A 6,005-nucleotide genomic window follows, 5' to 3' on the forward strand; every position below is an offset into this window, starting at 1 on the left:
GCATGTCCACGCCTGTATGAGAGAATGATTACCCAAGTTAATTAATGAATCATTAGTGGTTGACATAAGGTGGATTAGGGAGGATTAAGGTTGATTAGAGTGTATTAAAGAATATTAAGGTGCATTAGAGTGCATTACGAAGGATTAAGATGCATGAATAAAGATTAAGGTGCGTGGATTAGGGTGCATGAACAACAATCCATTCACTAATCAATCATTACTTTGGTAATCATTAATCATCTCTTATACGCGGCTGCACATGCTTTGGTTCGCTTCCCGCCTTCCTTCGGCCGCGTGATATTTTCTGTAGCTCACAACGGGACCTTGAAACAGAGGTCTAAGGCTTTCGCTTAATAAGCCACACACAAAGGGATGTGTCACAAGCAATAGTAGACCAGACGCACGAAGTAAAGCATCTGATCATGTGGCAGAAAAATTGTCTGGAGTATAGAACTCGCCTCAATGCTCCCTTTAAATCAGTATACCCCGTTCATACGGCTTTAAGAAAAAACCAACCTACTCATAAACGTTGCCTCCAGCATTATCAATGTTGTTATTAGCATTTCTCAAAATTTTCAACCCCACTGGGCGCGCAACTGGCCCAATATAACACACCTCCATAGAATCCTGCGGCCCGCCCGCGGGAGCCCAGGAGGAATAGCGCGCCGTGCGCAGCCGGCGGGCGAGGAGAATCGAGGAGGAAAGCGCCGTGAGGAGGAGAGTGTCGCTACTTTCAAATTATCAAGGGGTTTTAGCGTCACCCGCACGCTGCAGCGTTGTAGGCTTGCGTACGAATGCAAACCCGAACGGTGCTTTCAAATTCATAAGAAATATCTGATAGGCTGTATCGGAGACACGAATTATCTTCGGCGTGCTGCTGAGTTTCTATGGTTATCAGGGTACAGGAATGACGTAACTAAACACTTAATAGACATTTATTCACGCGTTACTAAGCGTACATATTTTATTCGTGATACGGCGAATAGGCGTCCCACGGTCTAATCTTGCAGTCGAGCTCGTTCCCTATTAGTAGGTGTGTCCTGGTCAAAGGTGGTCGCCGCGAAATGGCACTCCCCTGCCTTGCTGCACGAGTCTCTCGACGCATTTCTTGACTCCACGTGTCTAAAGCAGGGGCGACTGCCGCGAAACAGTCAAATTTCGGCAAGGAATTGCACACTTGTTAGTCTTTAACTCCTGATGAGCAGAGTTTTGAGCTTTATGAACTACACCTACAACGGCAGAGCGTGCTCTCACAAGGGGAGACCATTCCCGCCTGCATCGACAAATGCTCTGCCGAGCTATGCATCTCTGAACGCAGAGTGCGAAGTTAAATTTAGCTCCGATTGCGTCACGCTCGGCACGACAATGGTGCCATCTGTGCACGTGAGGCATGCATGCATGATGGAGTAATGGCCTCTTTATCTACGCAATGGTGCCAAACTAAGACGCGTGGGTAGCACGTTTTGATAGAACTCAGCGATAATATTATTGGAAGCTGTGGTTACATGCAGTTTCAGCAAGCGACCTCCCCCCCTTACCTGAGCGAAGTAAAAGATGTTTGAGATTGCGAAAAAGAAAGAAGAAAAAAAACCTGCGGATAGCGGTACCCATTCCTTCATCATGACATTTGGATGCGGGGACTTGCAGTTACACTTCATAAGGAAGCATTCCAAGCTCTAGGCCTACTGCGCTTCCGTTGGAAGGTACTTTGAGTCGCTTGCCTCGTGCCACGACTTATGCTACTCGAGAACAAAGCTAGTCATAAAAGTTCCTTATTATACTATATCTTTATGTAAGAGATTAAAGGGATGTAACGGGTGGCTGAATGGTAGCAAAGGCGTTTGTTTTGTCCTAAACGTTCAGGACAGGAAGCTTTGACTCCGAATGGTACACACATGAACATGGTTGTTAGTTTACGTATAGTTAAATAATAACGCACTCATTATGAAAAGTTCAAATGTAGCTGTCAAACGGACGAAAGTACACCTTTAAATATTAGAACTTATAACAGCGTGGTTCCTGCAATTATCCTCCTTTAGGCTGACTAAAGATTTCACAACGCGTCGAACTTTGAATACAAAATTGAGAAACAGTAGTTTATCCAATGGGTTTGAGATTTTGAGAAAACAATATTGCACCCTTGCTTTCACATGTTCCTGTAGATTTGAGCCATGGTTTCGAGGAAGTAATATTTTCGACAGAAGCGATAGTCGAACGAATTCTTTCGTTGATTATAAAAAAAAGATATCCGTGAAATGTCATTTTGCCTGTAATGTCTTCACTATTTAATGTTTACGCATGTGTCAAAAGTGCTTTATCTGAGCAATTACTGAGCACCTTTTGGCGGCTTTTTGAGCGCTTGCACTGTTTTGCTGCAGTGGATTTAAAATAAAATTTATATCGCAGTATAAAGGTGTAGCCGCCAACCGCGAAACTAACTGTCAACGCACTTATTTGTATCACTCGCCCCAATCACTCGTGAACTTTGCCACACAGATTCAATCCACTCCTTATATGCCAGTCACTATTTTCGCAGTCAACTACAGCTCACGTCTTTCCTCTGCTGTTCCACAGTTTGCAGCATGAATGGAGCACTGTGTGTTGTCCGACAGAAAGTTACATTTCCGAAAGCTGATCGCACAATGATGATGTGTGGTGTTTTGTGGCGCAAGGGCCAGGTTTGGCCAAAGAGCGCCATGACAAGCGGTAGTGTTAACGATGTTATATGGAAGATGTGACTTGGCTGTAAAGTGGCCTAAAAATAGTCGCTGTGAATGCGTAAAATATATGTACTATAATATTATGGCGATGACTAATGACGAATATTATGAACATTAAAATCCATCGTAGAAGAATGACGCAAAATAAAAATATATAGGGTGGTAAAATTACCTGGAGCACTGCTGCCTCACCAGAGCCCTTGTAACACAAGGGCCTACAGGCATGTGCTATACTAAAGAGCTATCGCAGCGGCATCCTCTGAACAGAGGACCCGCTACGAACATGTGGGGCTAAAAACATGCAAGACAACATCTTTCAGAAAACTTAGGACTGCGTTGGTGTCAAATAAAGGTTCTGGGCCGAGTAGCATTACTGGATGTAGGGGGGTGTGCTGGCGGTATGCTAGGGAAAAATGTTTCCTTCTTTCTGATTCGGCTGCCCGACACTCCAGGAGGACGTGGAGGACGGTCAGCCTCTCCCCGCATCTACCACAGGTTGGAGGATCATTTCCAGTGAGTAGAAAGTTATGCGTGCCAAACGTCTGTCCTATTCTGAGGCGACAGAATAGGACTTCTGTTCGCCGTGATATTGTTACGGAGGGCCAAGAACCTAACTGTGGATTTATTACGTGCACTTTATTATTTACTTCTGCGTCCCACGTACGTTGCCAGTGGTTTCGCAGTTTTCTTCATAAGAAAGGCTTCAGGTCTGTGACAGGGACTGAAGCAGTAGGACCAACTGCATGCAATGAAATGGATGTGGCCATCTGGTCCGCTAGTACGTTTCCCTCAATGCCCCTATGTCCAGGCACCCAGCATATAATGACATGCTGGTTAGACATATACGCTCTACAGAGAATGGAATAGAGCTCAGTATTTACGGGGTTTCTGTGTTTACAGTGTGACTTCAAGGCTTTCACGACGCTTAAGGAGTCTGTAAATAAAATTGTTTTTTGAATATTTGATTTTCTTATATGTTTCACAGCCGACAATAGTGCATGGCCTCAGCCGTAAATATACTTGTTTCAGGGTGCAGTACACCGGATTCCGAGAACGATGGACCAATGGCTGCGTAGGACACCCCGGCATGCGACTTAGAAGCGTCTGTGTAAAACTCTGTGCACGAGTACTTGTACTGTAGCTCCAAGAAATGCATTTTGATATGTGTCTCTGGCGCATGTTTAGTGACCTCTACAAAGGATGTGTCACACTCTATCAGCTGTCACTCCCAGGGCGGTACTAGCTTAGCTGGCGGCATTAGGCGTTGTTCAAGAACTGGGACATCCATTTCTGTGCTAAGTTCTCTTGCACGCAGTGAGAAAGGAAGTCTAATAGAGGGTCTGTTATGAAAAAGTGTTTCACACGCCAAGTCGTTAGCGGTTGTGAAACACGGATGTTCCTTATTAGAGCGAACCTTGAGAAAATATGTTAAGGTGATGTTTGTTCTCTGAAGATGGAGTGGCCACTCATCTGACTCTACATATAGGCTCTCAACAGGGCTTGTCCTAAACGCGCCAGTGGCCAGACGGATACCCAGATGGTGAACGGGGTCTAACATTTTAAGCGCGCTCGGTGCCGCAGAGTGATAAACTACGGCACCGTAATCTAACCGTGATCGAACTAGGCTCTTGTAAATATTCAATAAACACGGTCTGTCGCTACCCCACGTTGTGTGGGATAGGATTTTAAGTAGGGTCATTGTCCTTAGACATTTTTCTTTAAGGTATTTAATGTGCTGATTAAAAGTAAGCTTGGAGTCAAGTATAATGCCTAGAAATATGTGTTCTTTGTTCATATGTATTTGATGTCCACACAGTTGGACACAAGGATCTGCAACACGGCCTCATTTTCTAGTAAAAAGAACACAAGAGCTTTTGTGGTGGTTGATTTTAAATCCGTTCGTGTCTGCCCACTTGGAAGCCTTGTTCAAGCCCTGTTGCACCTGTCTCTCGCATACTGCGAGGTTACAGGATTTGAAGCCGATTTGAATGTCGTCTACGTAGATGGAACACAAAATGGCAGGTGGTAATGAAGCACGAAGCGTGTTCATCTTCACAATAAATAGCGTACGACTAAGCACGCCTCCTTGGGGTACACCTGTTTCTTGTGTGAAAGGTCGTGACAATACGTTCCCAATTTTCACGCGGAAGATGCGATTCAACAAATAGCTTTCAATTATTTTCAGCATATTTCCGCAGATGCCCATTCCCGACAAGTCTCGCAAGATGCCGTAACGCCATGCTGTGTCATATGCCTTCTCCATGTCAAGAAATAGTGATAAGAAGAACTGTTTATGTACATATGCATCACGAATATATCCTTCAATGCGTACAAGATGATCTGTTGTCGACCTGCCTTCTCTGAAGCCACACTGATAAGGATCAAGCATATTGTTGAGTTCAAGAAAATGCATGAGCCTCCGATTAATCATTTTTTCAAAAAGCTTGCACATGCAGCTTGTAAAAGCTATCGGGCGATAGCTTGCCGCCAGGGATGGGTCTTTCCCCGGCTTCAAAACAGGGACCACAATTGCTTCTTTCCATGTGTGTGGAAGGTATCCAGCAGCCCGAATAGTGTTGAAGAGTGCGAGTAGTGTAACTTGTGTGTCAGAGTGCAAGTTTTTGATCATGTCATACATGACTCGGTCAGGTCCCGGTGCAGTGCTCTTGCATGAAATCAAGGCAGCTCTTAATTCGGCAATACTGAATGGCCGGTTATACGCCTCGTCATTTCTGCATTTACGTACAAATGGCTTGAGTTCTTCTATTTCTTTGTATTTAAGGAATGATTCAGAATAGTGTATTGAGCTCGATACACGCTCAAAGTGTACCCCAAGAATGTCTGACTGGTCTTGCAAGGCATCCCCTTCGTCATTCACCAAAGGCAACGGATGGATTTGTTGCCCTTGCAGCTTTCTCAAGCCATTCCACACTTTTGCCTCCTGCGTGTAAGAATTAATGCCAGAGAGGAACCTCGCCCAGCTTTCTCTCTTGGCCTGACGTCGTGTCCGCCTTCCCTGTGATTTGATTTGTTTAAAGTGTATTAGATTTTCGGCATTAGGTGATGTGCGCAATACACCCCATGCCTTGTTCTGTCTCCTTCGCGCCTCTCTACAGTTTTCGTTCCACCAGGGAACACGTCTTCTTAGTGAACCACCATTCGTCCGTTGAATAAACTTCTCGGCTAAACCAATAATAAAAGCAGTAAAATATGCAATGGCATCATCTATAGTAAAATTATTTATAAAATCTGGTGATAAATAAGATGATTCTTTAAAATGCTCCC

This window comes from Dermacentor albipictus, chromosome 1, assembly GCF_038994185.2.
Source record: "Dermacentor albipictus isolate Rhodes 1998 colony chromosome 1, USDA_Dalb.pri_finalv2, whole genome shotgun sequence".
NCBI classification, from domain to species: Eukaryota; Metazoa; Arthropoda; class Arachnida; order Ixodida; family Ixodidae; genus Dermacentor; species Dermacentor albipictus.